We start from the raw sequence: 15,335 nt of genomic DNA, 5'->3' as shown, positions 1-15,335 counted from the left end.
AGCGTTCATGGATCTTCTGGAAAATTCACTCTATCCCTTGTGTCTGAGGAACAGTGACCTGAGAACGTTGCTAACTACTCTTCCACTCTGATTAAAACTACTGGTCTTTAACTGGGGCATTTTTGACCAGACTACTTAAACTAGAACAACCCCAATCTGACTTCTGGCTAACATGTCTATTGCTTCCATAACATTGTGCAAAGAGCGTAGACTTTGCATTGAATAGAGCTGGGATTACCCAGCTCTTTCACTCACAACCTGGACGGTGCGGGACAAACGACTTGATGCTTGGAGGCCTCAGTCTTTTCATCTGTGTAAAGGGTGTACTAACTCTTAGCTTTTAAATGTTACTGAAGATTTCGTAGCATATTGTTTAGTAGGTTCTCGATAAAGAAGAGCCCTTATTGCTGTGGTAATAGCAGCAGATTTGCTTTTGTTCTTAGGGCGATGGCGGCAGTTCCCCCAAATGACGTAGAAGTGGGTACAGAATTTGAGGGGCATAATTTTGTCATGAAAATCAAACCCGTTTTGACGTTCCCTCCTAGTCTCCGCAGAGCAGATCCTCCTAGAAACTGCTCCTTCTTGGGTTATGCTGTTTCTGTCCCCACTGCAGGAGGACACCAGGGCCACTATTTAAAATATTAAAATATTCCTGGGCGACTGGGTAGCTCAGTTTAGCATCTGTCTTCGTGGTCCTGGGGTCCTGGGATCGAGTCCCGCATCGGCTCCCTGCTCAGCGGAGAGCCTGCTTCTCCCTCTGCCTCTGTCTGCTGCTCCCCCTGCTTATGCTCACTCTTCTGTCTCTCTCTCTCAAACAAATAAGTAAAATCTTTAAAATAAAATAAAATACAATAAAATACTAAAATACTCCTGAGTGGCGCAGTGGATAACATCTGTCTCAGATCCCCTGAGTGGACTCATCCTGCTGCCATGGTTATCATTAGTAACCGATTATTCAAACGCTCTTCTGGGTGTCGCCATGAGGTGTTTTGTGGATGTGGCTAACACTCATTGTCAGTTGGCTGTGAGGACAGGAGATTCCCCTGGATCATGTGGGTGGGCTTTGTCCAATCAGTTGAAAGCCTGAAGTGTGAAAACAGGTTTTTCCAGAGAAGAACTTCTGCTTGCGACATCAGCATCAACTCCTGCTTGCTGGCCTGTCCTACAGATTTTGACCTTGTCAACCAGGGTAATTGCCGGAGCCAATTCCTTAAAATCTCAATCTCTGTGTCTGTCTGCAGCCAGCTCTCTCTCTTCCTGTCTCTCTCTGTGTATATGTATTCACATGTGCCGCAGTGCCCAGTACAAGGTATACATAGTACATATGTACACATATATGCCTGTGTATATATATACTACTACTTCTGTGATTCTGGAGAATCTTGAGTAATACACTCCCTTGCTGTCTTTTCCCCCGAGATCTTTCCAGGATCCAGAAGGGCAAGGGTTAAAGTCTGCTCCCCATGAATCCAGCTGGGGACCTTGCTCTGTCCGGATTGGTCAGTTTCCAGGCTGCACTGGTTGCTACATCTTTTGAAACCACTCTTGACTCCCTGAGTGTGACTTGCCCGAGGAAGGCACATAGAAGGCAAAGCTTCTGGAAGCTGGATTTCCTCTTCCCCGAAGCTTTTCTTGGTGGTCTGTCTATCATCCCTTTACCTTTCCATGTCAAGGAGGTTTCAATTTCTTGCAGAAGAAATTGCGCTGCTGATAAACATTCGCTATGGAAAGGTTTTCTTTCAAACCCAAGGGAAGGAACAAGATAATTTCCCCTGGTTCGGGAAAGTCAGAGCAGAATAAAGCTACTTGAAATATGAGCTTGATAAAAATAATATTGTCAGGATGAAATAAAAATGAGGACTTGGAGACAGTTTCATTCAAACTCACTTGATCACATATAATAAAGGCAAGAGAAAGCGGGTCGCGGCGGGGGGGGAGGATTTTAACACGCTGCCTTGAATCAAGCCCAGCTCTATGCTCGTAGTTCTGGCTTTCTCTGGCAGAAATTTGGAAGAATCACACAGGCAAGGACTGTTAGTTGATCTCAGGGGTCTGGGTGGACAAAGGAATCTGCTGGGTCCCCAGTTAGAAGCAATTCTCTGAATTCAGGTTAGCTTTGCTCTTTCCCACCCTCACAAACAAAAACCCATGACTAATCTGTGCTAGTAGAGTCAGTCCCTAGAAGGTGGGACACTGATACAGATAAAATCTGCAGGAGCCCGAAGGCCAGTTTAGAGGGTAAAGGAAGGACACATTTCTGGTAATGTTCACATCACCATCACTCTGAGAGCTCCTTTATATCAGAAGGGAGAAATTCAGTGTTTATTTTTAAAAAATATTTATTTATTTGAGAGAGAGAGAGAGTGAGTGCACGTGAGTGCATGGCGGTGAGGGGCAGAGAGAGAGGGAGGGAGAGAATCTCAAGCAGGCTCCAAGCTCAGCCCAGACCCAGACGTGGGGCTCGATCTCTGAAACGTCAGATCATCACCTGAGCTGAAATGGAAAGTCGGATGCTTCACCGAATGAGCCACCCAGGAGCTCCCGATGTTTTTTTAAGGGTGCGCCTTATAGTGTCTGGAAATCTGCAATGAATGCCATTTTGTCCCCCACATTCATCCCGGTGGGATCCCGCGGTTTAGATCTGATATGTGAACTGACCTCGTAGGTTTCGCAGCCATGCTCTGTGCCCCCTCTTTGTACAGAATATCCCCGGGCACACGGTCACTGTTTTCCTTTCACCCCGGCCATGGGTGCTCCCGGGCCTTGGAGGCTCCATGTCTGGTTCCCAGCAGATTCCCACATATCTCTCCCAGGCTGCCCCCTGGTACCCCTGGTATCTGGGAGCACCCCTTGGCCCCTTCTCTGGGCCCTCTGCCCCATGCTGCAGAGACGGTCCTCCCGTTTGACAAGGACTCCCTCCTTGAGTAAACTTTGGTCAGGCTTCTTTGAACCCTCTTCTTGGCCAGACCTTGACCTTGGCCTGCTGAGCCCAGTTGAGTGAGACCCCCGCCCCCAACTCTTGGTATCTAGTCAAGCTCCTCCTAGTGATGGTTCAAGTGCTGACCCCTCACTCACCCATGAGCCATGAATCTCCAGGGGCCTTTGCCACATGGAGAGTCAGGCTTGACTCTGTACTGCAGGCTCCCTCCTCCACCACAGCAGCTTGAAAACAATCTACCTTGCCTTTTTAAAACAATGGTGGGGCCAAGACAGTAATGGTGCTACACCTTTCAAAAGATGTAGCAACCAGTGCAGCCTGGAAACAGAAAGTTCCCTCTGGTACTGTCCCCAAGTCCAAAGCCCACTCCTTTTCTGTCTGTGGCCCAACGCGGTGGACAAGGGGGGCATTCATTTCCTTAGGAAGAAAAGGCCACCTCTACCCACAAGGCGAGTCTAGCTTCCAAGAGGAGCCAACCTTCTCAGGGACGTGTTGGTATCCACACGGCAACTCCCGGTCTGGCCCCTCCCGGAGCCCCAAGGGACTGGCTTTGCCATCTGCCTTCATACTCCCTACGGTGCCTGGCACACTGGCCCTCCCTACATTCCCTCCTTCTGCCTACTGTAGGGCCCTGCTCCGGCTCTCACCAGCCCATACCTGTCCTATTACAGTGGCCTCCAGACTTGTCATCCTCACATCTGCCCTCTGTGGAGTCATCCCTCTGTAATGAGGGCCTCACGATTCCTTCCCGGATTCTCCTTAATGGCTCCCTGTTGCTCACAGAGCTGAGCCCTGCACGTGGCCCTCGGCCGTCCTCCATGTAATTCCTGCTGCCTTTCAGTAACAGCCCTGAGTGACTTGTCCTCCCTGGGACTCCCGGTGCCCTGCCGTGTGGCGTGGAATAGCCAAGGGGATCCTAGACCTTATTAGGAGTCAGGGAAACTTACAGAAGAAATACGAGACATCCTTTTCTGACCTTAGAGGTGTAAAATGGGTATATTCTTATGTGGGTGAAATGACACTTGAGGAAAGAGGAAAAGGTCTTTTGGCCCCTGGGTCTGTGCTTGAAATTTCCAAGGCAGCCCTAACGGGGAAGGAAGCGCCAACCAGGAGGCAGCTGGGAATTGGGCCATTGCTTTGAACCCTGACACCTTGTTCAGCAATTCCCTTTCTGTTCTCCTGCCTTTGGTATTACCTGATCGTCCCTCAGGTTCTTCTACTGAGCGAGGAGAAGGGAGAGCTGGTTGACTTTGGGTCCACAATCACCATCCACTTGGTTTCCTCCCAATGTGGACTTGATGAGAAATCAACGGGTCAACCGTTATTTACAATTTTGAACATTCTGGGTGTGGGGGCCGAGGCAGCTGGGGGCTGGCTGAGATGGCGACCACTTGCGTGATTTCTGGTCCCCGACAGGCTGCTCTGAGTCTCTAGACCCTGGTGTTGGGAAACTTCGACTCCACAAGAGATAAACACTTCTGTCTTTTTATTTTGATTTCTTCTCTTTCCTTATAGCCCTGTCCAGGGTTTGAAGTCTCATGCTCCTTGTTCAGCTGGTACGTTTCTGGATGTCTTACCCATTAACCGTGACCCTCTTTCCTTCTGAGCTTGCGGCTTTAGGACATGTGTATTTCTCTCTCTCTCTCTCTCTCTCTTTTTCCTTCTCCCCTGGGTCTTCCCTCTTTTTCTGGTGCATTGTCATCTCTGGTTAGCTGCCATAGTTAGAAAATCACTCTGTGTTTCCATTTCTTTATCTGCGGACAGTTTCACTAAGCTTTCATTGTGCTTTGTGCTGGGGATCAAGAAAAATGAGGCAAAATTCTTACTCCTGAGTCCAACAGTAGTAAACAGTAGAAATTAGGAGAATGAAACCGTGGAAGCTGGAATATATGCACAAAGGAGGAAGCAATTCTCTCTGCCTGGGGCATTAAGGGAGCCTTCCTAGAGGGGGTAACTTTGACCCCATTCAATTCAGGTTCATCCTGATAGAGACACCAAGAGGCTAGTGTATCCACACCCCCAGCCCAAGCTAGTCGAGAAGGGTCCATTATCGGCACACTAATTACTGGCACGCCCCCTCCCTGATCGTACTCTAAGTCTGACAGTGGCGGGAGTAAGATGAAAAAGCTCAAACATGGTGGGTTTGGAGATTCTCCTTCTTGAGTGTGATCTCAGGCCAGAGCAAGGGGTTCAGTCTCAAGTTTCCAGCGTGGAGATCCTCAGGGCCTCACGGTCTCTCCTTCCCCCAGGGCTCCTGTACCCTGTCCCGGCCCAGGCACACGGGATTGGGACCCTTCTTTTGGCACCCATGTGAATTTGTGCTCCTCTGGCCGAGCGCCCCCGCTGTATTTGGCCTGAAGGGGTTGGTCAGGAAAAGTTCCCGAGGAGCCCTTGCCCTCTGCCCCTTTGGCTTATGATCTCCCTACCTAGGAAGACCTATAAAATGCAACCAACGCCTCGTTAATTTTAAACCAATCTCCCCATGTAACCACTCGTCTCTGACGGCCACAATTAACCTCCACTCCATACTCCTCTCCTTTTGTGTTTGGCTGGCTGACTCCTTACCCGCCTGCCCTCTCTTAACAGGGACCCTGGGAGTGTTGCCGAAGGTTCAGTAAAACTCCAGGGGGAAATGCTCAAGTTTACAGCCCCTTCTTTTTCTACATCTCTCTGGACACTCCCCACCCCCCTTTCATTCTGTATCTACTACTTCCAGACTAGACAATAATGCTTTAAACGTGCCGAGTAATCAGACTTCCTCAGGCGGTGGCTTTGACCTGGCAATTTCCTCCCCTACCTTCCTCCTTCGACCCTCGAACTTGGGTCTTCCGCTCCGTGATGTGTGTGGGTCCCGGTGATGGCCAGGGTTTCATCAGCTATGCGTTTCCCACAGCAGGAAGGAGGAAATTCAAGAGCTGGGCTTTCTTCACAGCTTACCGAACCACTGTTTTGCTTGCTGCCGGGGCCCTGGATTTCTTTGTCTTGTCCGGGTCCTGGGTCCAGCTTCCTTTATGTGTCACAAAGAGCAAAACATTCCCTGTGGCCTAAAGGACCTGAAAGCTCTGTTTTCTCCAACCTACTTTATCTATCTTGTATTCTCTTGCACTTGGCCCATGGAAGGTTTCAAGGTCTTCTTCTCTGTGTCCATGCAGCCCGTGACCATGGACGCCCAGGGGAAGGCGTTATGGAGCCAATGTCATTGTCTTTGCCTCCCCTGGGCTTAGTCCGCAGTACTGGCTTCTGACAACTTGCACGTGTGATTTATGTCTTGGGTGATGGGAGGACCAGGCTAAGACCCGACGAGGTGTGGGGGGACTTATTTCCCCGGGTGGGGAGAGACATAGTAATTATGGTAAATGCAATAAGGTGTCTGGAGAAAAGCAATCATGTGAGTACAGACAGCCCAGGCTCCCGTGGAACCTGAGCGGGTGTCCCGGTTCCCTGAGAGGCTTAGTGGTCCTGCAATGCTGATAAAACCTTGGTTCTTAACTCCCTGTGTGCTGGAAAGGACTAGAAGGAGTCAGACTTTCCCCTGGCACCTGGTGGCAGGCCATGAGTTCCGCCTGCATTAAATGAGAAGCAAGCCATCCATGACATACGCTGTGTGCCGGTGGTCTTTCCAAACTAGCTGAGGAATTCTCTGCGTCTGTGTTCTGCTTTCCTTCTGTCTGGCTGTTCTTCCTCCTGGCCTGCTCGCAGTGGCTTTTCCTTGACCATTTTCCAACCCCTCTCCCTGCCTTCCTCCCAAACCTGGCTCTGTTCTTCCTCTTACCTTTGCTGCATTTGACTCCCCCCATCCCTCTAGTCACATCCTGCCCCAGAACAAGGGCTGTGTTAGAATTTGAAATAAACAGCAGATGAAGTTTAGGACAAGTTTGCCCATGCAGTATTTGGGATGTACTTACACTAAAAGAATTATTCCTTGTTTACTTGCAATTCAAAGGTAACCACACATCCTGCGCCTTATCTGGCAACCCCCCCAAAGATCTAAGGCTGGTGGTTGGTGTGCCGATGGCTGTTGGTTTTTGGCACCCCCTTCCCCCATAATTTTGGGTCTTTTGACAGACGACGATCTACTCTTTTCCTGCGGCATTTTTTTCCTTCTCACTCTCAGTCCGGAGCTAACGAATCCTTAGCCCTGTTTAACCCCAGGGTCCTGAGTTCAGGTATAAGGTGGTTACCTCAGGGGCCACGGCACAGCCCCACGTGTTGACCGTCGACTGGTCAGCCGGTCATCCATGTGCTGGCCCTTTCGATGAATCACCTCAAGCCATATCCACAGCAAGTCCTTAACACAGTTACTCCAACTCCGTTTAATAGATGAGACTCAGTGTCTGAGTTACGTGCTCGATGACACACTGGATTTGAACCCTGGCTCCCATTTTGTTCTGAATTCCAGATGTTTCCACTCGGTGGAAACTCTGTGAAGACGTTTTCTGTGAGGAAAAGTATATCCGCACTCATTTCTGTCTTGACGTAGAGCTGTGTCCCAGTAATCCTAAAAGGGACCCATTCCCTGGCTCCCTGGAGGGCATTTCCAAAGATTAATCCTGTTGCGGACCAGGTCTGTTAGGAGGGAAATGACCAAAGTATGTCTCGGTGGGGGAGAGGGGTGGCGGTGGACAGCTTTGTTCGGGAAAAATGGAGGTAAACTTGTAAGACGCTCTCCAGATTTGGGCGGGGGGTGGGGGAGAAAGGTTCAGGAACTTTCTGATCCCCCTGAGATTATGGTACCTGGCGTGGGAAGCCAGGAAGGAAGGGTCCCACCACCGGGCAGGCCTTCTTTCTAGGCAGTTCCTCCACAGACCTGCTCCTGGGTGACTTTGTCCTTCCTCTAGACTCCTTTTCTTTCTCACACACTTGTTTCATTTCCCAAACCCCCTCAACTTCAACTAGCCTCTCTCCTGGTAGCACCAGGGAAGTGTTCTCTCTGACGCCCGCTTATCTGAGAGTGTTGTTTTAGCTTTAATGCTTGACAGCCCTCTTAGATACAAGAATTTAATACTATTTTAAATCGTCTATCTCTGGCGAGGTTAGGTCGTGTTGTTCTGTAACTTAAAATTGTATTAGCATTTTCCTCATTTGTGAAGAGCTATGTTCCCGTAAGCCATAAATACCGAGCGGCAGATTTCAATGGATATGAATCTACTTAAAAGAAAAAAAAAAAAGAGAGAGAGAGAGAGAAAGGGAAAAAGAGAGTGCTCCGTCTTTGTCCCTATACTGGTGCAAGTTTGTTTTCCTAATGGGGCACTTTCCAAGGGCTCTTAGTGCTGTGACTTTATGGAATAAATGTGGTGGAAAAGGGCACACTCCCCATGCAGAATATCCTTTTTTGCTCTCTTCTGCTCCTCTGAGCTTTGTTCTGAATACACAAAACCTGTATTTGTGACTGCCAAGAGGCCTTCTACTGTGAGGGAGAATGCATTGTAAATCAGTCTTTCACAGCTGGTTAACAGGCAGTGTCTTTCTCACCAATAATTATGGTTTGGCTTTGAGTTGAGAAGGTTGTTTTTGGGGCAATAAATTGTGATGTCAGTTATCCTTCACTCTCTTGGCGGGTGAGTCCTGGGTCGGAAATTGGTGTTCTTAACAGTTGAACCTCTGGGGGTCTCTGAGGCTTTAGCAGCTGAAAATCTTGGAGTCCTCTTCTTTGGAAAGAGAGGAGACAGAGAGACAGAGAGAGAGAGACTGGGGTTCAGAGAAGGCCTTTTTGTTTTCAACTTTGACGATAGGAAATTTAAAAGGAGGGAAGGGACGTCTTCTTCTTAAACGTAATTTATGATACAGAATTTCACCAAGATTGTCAACGACTAAGAACAAAAGAAAACAAAATCAAAAGTGTGTGTAGGAAGGTCGTGACCATCTGATCCCTGACTGTTCTTTCTGTAAAGCCCTTTGTACACTCACGTGTCTTCTGGAAAGCATCCCCCTCCCCCGACATTTGGATCATCACCATGTCACACTGTCAAAGTTCATGAGTAAGAAAATTCCAAGGAGAGTAAGAGAATCCGAGCTCTTCAGTTCATGGAAATCATTAACGCAAGACCTCGGTCCTGGCATCGAACTTTGTTTTACCAAGTGGCGGATTGGGATGTGATTATTTTTACACGTAAAGCTACGCTGTTTTGTAAGTCGTCTCTAATGGCTGTCTTTTGACCCTGTGATTCTGATCTCTTTAGGTAATCATTATCAGGGATCGTTTGCAATTTCCTCAAGAGAGAAAAGCCATTCACCCAGATTATAGGCAATCCAAGGGAGTTGGTAAAGCCTGCGGAGCCCGAGGCCAAAACACGTCCACGTCCAAGGGTGTGGCTTCAGGTCTAATACCACGTAAGGGGGGGAGGGATTATTCAATACATAAGGGCAAAGCTGCTGAGTTGGGGCTTGGCTTTTTTATTTTTTTTAAGTTTTTATTTAATTTCAGCTAACAAACAGTGTAATATTAGTCTCAGGTGTACAAAATAGTGATTCAGCTCTTCCCTCCATCACCCAGTGCTCATCACAAGTGCCCTCCTTGATCCCCGTCTCCTATTTAGCCCACCCCCCTACCCACTCCCCTCTGCTGACCGTCAGTTTGTTCTCTATAGCTAAGAGTCCGTTTCATGATTTGCCTCTCTCTCTCTCTCTCTTTTTGTCCCTTTGCTCATTTGTTTGGTTTCTTAAATTCCACATATGTGTGAAATCCTATGTATTTGTTTCTCTATGACTGACTTATTTTACCTGGCATTATACCCTTTGGGTCCATTCCCTGTCATTGCAAATGGCAAGATTTCCTTCTTTCTTATGGGCGAATAATATTCCATTGTGTGTGTGCATGTGTATATCTAGACACTATTTCTTCTTTATCCATTCATCAGTCGATGGACACTTGGGCTGCTTCCACAATTTGGCTGGTAGATAATGTTGCTACAAACATCGGAGTGCATGTTCCCCTTAGAATTAGTATTTTTGTATCCTTTGGGTAAATGCCTAGCCGTGGAATTGCTGGATCGTTTCTATTTTTTATTTTTGGAGGAAACTCCATGTGGTTTTCCATAGTGGTTCTACCAGTTTGCATTCCCACCTCTTTCTGTTGTCTGTGTAGATGGGGCATGGTAGAGAAGGGGCGGTTGGACGGGTTGGGGATTCCTGACTGATGAAGCAAAGAAGCTTCCCACGTGGGACAGCAGGACAGTGTGGAGAACGGGATGAGTTCTCAAGTCCAGTCAGTCCTGATCTGTGTTCTGGCTCTGTTTCATTAACTGTCACCATCTCGGGCAAGTTACTCTGCCCTTCGTTTCCATTTGTAAAATGGACAGAATAATGCTAACAGTAATCAAGCTCTCTGCCTTCCAAATATTTCCGGAAGCTTGTTGCTTCTCACCACTCCCTCTGCTGCCACCATCATATTCCATTGGATTATTACCTGAGTCTCCTAACCAGTCCCTCCTTCTCTGGCCTATTTATAGTAGACAGAGTGAGTCTTTGAAAAGATGAGCTCAGAACTCTCTCATGCTTTCCCAGCTCATTGAGAATAAAGCCAAAGCCCTCGTCATGATCTAGAAGACTCTCCTTGGTTTGGCTTCTCATGACTTCTCTCTTCTCACCTTTAAATACTCTCCTCTTGATCCTGGCATTACGATTGCTTTGTTATCCTTCCAGCACAAGAAGTAGGTTTCTGGCTCAAGGAATTGGACGTGCCTGAAATGTTCTTCCCACATAGCCATACCTAGGGCTAATACCCTCATTTCCTGCTCAGATGTCTCCTGATCAGTAAGGCCTTTGTTCTGCATTATTGTTCCCCACCCCCCCCCGCCCCAGAGTTTGCATTTTTCACTCTCCTATGTACTATGCACTTATAGCCTTTCTTCAACTCTGGAGTGCAAGTTTCATGAAGGGAGGGTTTTTGTCTCTGTTGCTTATTTCTGTGTCCCCTGTACCTGAAACAGTGCCTGGTTGATTCCTATTTGATAAATAAATTAGTAGCATCTGCCTAATAGAGTTGTTAAAAATTAAAAGACATAATACTTGTGAAATGCTTGGTACAGTGCCTTACACATAGTAAGAATGCAATAAATGTAATAAATGTACTATTATTAGTACTGTAGAGTTTAGTAACAGGAAAATCATTTACAGAAATGGGGATTTAAGTATAGCAAATTAGCAGAGCCAACTGGTGGGCAGAATCTCACGCAAACGCCTTAGCTGGATTATCTTTGTACTTCTTCCCTTTGTGTCTTTCTTATTTTAATAGTAAGACACAAAAGTCAGAGAAGAGGAATAAAAGTGAACTCAAAGGGCGTACTGAAACAGTTACCGCAAACAGCATGGGTTGGTGGGGACAAGTAAGTGCCTTCCAGATGGGGCAGCTGAAATGACAGGTAGGGATCTATGCTGCTTGATGTCATAGGCTTGGGGGGGGTTATGGGCAGGAGGCACTGAGGTTGTGGCTCCCGTCTCCTAAGAGTCATGGGGTTAATGCTCACCTTTTATTTTTTATAGATTTTATTTATTTATTTGACAGACAGGTCACAAGTAGGCAGAGGAGCAGGCAGAGAGAGATAGGAGGAAGCAGGCTCCCTGCTGAGCAGAGAGCCCTATGTGGGGCTCGATCCCAGGACCGCCAGGATCATGACCTGAGCTGAAGGCAGAGGCTTTAACTCACTGAGCCACCCAGACGCCCCAACGCTCACCTTTTGTACCAGTGACTTATTGCTGTGTAACAAATGATCCCAAACCTTAGTGACTCAAAACAACAATAATTTATTTTTTAAAAAATTTTCACAGTTCTGTGGGTCAGCTAGCCAGTTCTGCTTCTTCTTACATTAGCTGGGGCCAGGTGGTGTACCTGTCTGGGAGCTGGCTGGGGCCAGGACAGTCGGGAGGATGGTTATCTGAGTATGTAGTGCTGGCTGCCAGTTGGGAAGCCTGGGTTCTCCTCCACAGAAGCTAGCTTAAGCTTCTTACCTTGGTGGTTGGCTTCCAAGGGAGCAAAAAGACGCAGCAAGGTCTCTTAAGGCCCAGGCCTGGAATTCACAAAATACCACTCTGCTTGCATTCTACTGGTCAAAGCAAGTTGCAAGAGTCCTTCTCCTGCCAGGAGGAGTGGTGCACACATGGGCATATGGAACTGAGAGGATGGTTGGCCGCCATCTTTGTGGATGATCAACTGTACCCTTTCACATGGACCAATCGACGGATCTTATTTTGAACTTCCTGTACTCTTTCCTTGGTTCTGGAGAAGCTGGATTTCAGAGCCGTAAAGTTACAAGGCCAGTAGTCTCAGTACACAGCTTCGTACAGAGGACCCTAACACCTGCGGTGAGGGGTACAGTTTTTCTCTCTGCTTAAAAAAGGAAATTGTCCATAATTATTGATTGGAAGGCAACTGTTTGGGAGTTTTAGGCTCTGTGAGGTTTTTCTTTTTTTCAGATTGCACAAGTACTTATCAAGTTCCTCCTACAAGTGAGAGGCCAGCCACGCTCTCCAATATATCACTTAATGCTCACAGCAAAACCAGTGGGGATTTTGGTGATTCAAATGGAAATTATTCACCCCATTTTTTGAATACAGGATGTCATTTACTCAGGGTTACATGGCTAATAAAAGGCAGAGATGAGAGTCAATGTAAACTTCTCATACCACACATTTTGTGCATGTTCTGTGACACCCCTCAGCCTGTCTCTTAGTGGATAAAGAAAGTCACAAAGGAATGAAGATGGGAAAAGAGAGCAGTACTTATTTTGGCCTATTTAGTTGAAATGAGTCACGGTTCCATTTAATACACAAAGGAAGAAATCGGCATCATACATGGACTTTGGAGGCAAAGCTGTGTAGTATACGTTGGGCAGGATCATGTTTTGGAGTTTCTGGAAGTTATGAATTGAATCGTAAGTTTTTATTTCCAGGTGGGTTAGGTCTAGCTGCCCATTACAGAAAACCACAAAAAACAGTGACTTAAATAGGATGGAGAGTTATTTCTCTCTCACAAAATGAACTCTGGAGGCAGGTGTTACACAGCTGGCATGTCTCCTCTGTAAAGCTAAGGGTCAGGTTTCTTCTATTTCTTCTTCTACATGGACCCATGGTTGGAGGGTCTAAGTCATTTGTATTTATCAGGAAAGACAAAGGAAGAAAGAAGGGAACATTCTTTTGTCTCAGATACTTTCCAAAAGGGGCACACGGGTGGCTCAGTGGGTTAAGCGTCTGCCTTCTGCTCAGGTCATGATCTCAGGGTCCTGGGATAGAGCCCCACATTGGGCTCCCTGCTCAGCAGGAAGCCTGCTTCTCCTTCTCCCACTCCCCCTGCTTGTATTCCCTTTTGCTGTGTCCTTCTCTGCCAAAGAAACACATAAATCTTTAAAAACAAACAGATAAATAAATGAATAAAATCTTAAAAAGAAAGAGTAAAAAAAAAAGATACTTTCCAGAAGCTGCACATGACATTTCTGCTTGTATCATATTGGCCAAACATAGTCACAGCCCTATCTAGCTAACAGGCTGGCCAGTAGCCAGTTAAAAATTGGGGTTTCTATTATAAAAGAAAGGAAATGCACCCTGGGAGACAAGGAGTTATGTTTGATACAGTAGATGTGGTTTGTAGAGGGAGAGTTTAATCAATGCACAAAGTTAACACAAATTTATGGAGTTACTGACAATTAAAGGGGAACGAGAAAGACACTAATTTTTTTCCTTACGTGGGTCTTTTCTCTACTAGAAAGCCACTCCCGTGTTGACCTTTAAACCTAGCATGGGGTAATGGTATGGGGTGTTTAAATTTAGATGCTTCCACAATGGGCTCCATTTTGTGAAAAAGGAAAAGTCTGCTTATCACCATTTCAGATAAAGCATGTCAATGGCGTAAGCCATCCTGTTTAGGCCACATAGCCAAATGTGGCCCTTACTGTCACCCTGCCACGGAGAAGGAGGAAACAAAGACGTCTATCTAGCACAGACTTATTAAACCTACACCAGGGAAATGAAAATTGTAAATACACAACTATAGACTTTAGGATCACTTATGTTGGCAAAGCGAGTGATACTTGAACAAAAAGTATGCCTCTTGGTGCGTTGCTGTGGTAGTCAAGACAAAAGAATGCCTAGGTTAGGTCTATGAAATGAATTTATCCCGTGTCTGTTCCATGTTTGGCTTCTCAATGTCTGCCCTAAGCGCTGAGGGCATATTCAAGAGTGGGAGATGCATTCCTGGTCTCCTGGACATTAACAATCCAAGTGAGACAGATGAATGTTTTGCTAGATTTTGGAGTAGGAGTGGGATTTGGCCAGAGAGGGGGACGGTAGGAGGGACGTGGTCGAGGCGGAGGTTTGGAGTTTGTCGGCACATTCGCACCTGTGGTGTCCGGGGGAGGAGGCCAGCAGCCGGGCTGTAGCAGAAGGAAGCGTGGGGGTAAGGTTGGTGGGGTAGGGTCACGTGGAAGACCTCCAAGGCTATCCCCAGTTCGTACTTCGCTCTCTCAGCAATGAGGATTGATGGGTGACCTTAGAGCACGTAAATAATGAGAAAAGTATAAGGATGAGGATTATGATGGGGATGGATTACCCTCCCGCTCTCACCTTGGAAAGAGATCCCACAAGGAGACACAAGGGCAACACCCAGGGCAGTAGACCAGGAAGGCAGAGCACCGCACAGATCCCAACGGGGACCGGCTGGGCCGTGGAGACAGGCGTGGTTGTTAACAAACTGTGGAACGTTTCAGAGAGTTAGAGGCAGTGAGAAACGAGAAAAGGTGTTACTGAACGTGGTCAAGGGTGACCGCTGACATTTGAGGGCTCCGAGGTTCGGGGTGCCAGGTGGTGTGGACCAGCCTGCGGGAGGGTGAGGAAGGCATGAGTGCTCAGGAAACGCAATGGGGATGGGGTAAGATTCCTGGAGCCAAAGGAGGGAGGAGACGAGGGTCCCAGGAGCCCCCACCACACCCACAGGCCGAGACGGGGAGGGGGGCAGGTTTCTAAGCAGAAAGGGCAGGATCGGGATCCGCAGAAGGTATGGTCAGGGGGAGGTGAGGACTCTCAGGTGTTAGGGCCGCTGCCCCTGGGGAGGAGGAAACCCTTGGTGCTCCTTGGGCTGGTAGGATACCAGGCTAGATGGGAAGCTGAGGAAGCAGGCTGGAGCTGGAGGCAAGGGTGAGGTGTGCAGGGAGTTTACAAGTTCCGTAAATGTGCACGGGGGGATGGGCAGACACCCATAGGTCCTAAAGCAGCAGGGAAGTGGGACATGCGTCCGGGACTGGGGGCAATGTTGTGTGTGTGACTGCAGAGCATACGGGCCACGGTGATGGCCTTGGCTGCGGCCGGCGGGCCTCGGCGAGGACCGGAAGGACAGAATGCGGCCTCGTGGGGGCGTGGAGCTTCCCAGCTCTGTCTGTCCTCCGGCGGGAATCCCATAATGCGTATGTGG

The 15,335-nt window shown here is 47.8% G+C and overlaps 1 long non-coding RNA gene across 1 annotated transcript in view; it reads left to right on the top strand.

Moving 5' to 3' along the window:
* LOC116589176 overlaps window positions 1-15,335 on the top strand; it is a 146,941-nt gene that overhangs the window by 65,992 nt on the left and 65,614 nt on the right. The gene's annotated exons all lie outside the window — the stretch shown is intronic.

This window comes from Mustela erminea, chromosome 4 (genome assembly GCF_009829155.1).
Source record: "Mustela erminea isolate mMusErm1 chromosome 4, mMusErm1.Pri, whole genome shotgun sequence".
NCBI lineage: Eukaryota > Metazoa > Chordata > Mammalia > Carnivora > Mustelidae > Mustela > Mustela erminea.
The sequence above is the reverse complement of the archived record's forward strand: the minus strand, read 5'-3'. Positions and strand labels throughout refer to the sequence as shown.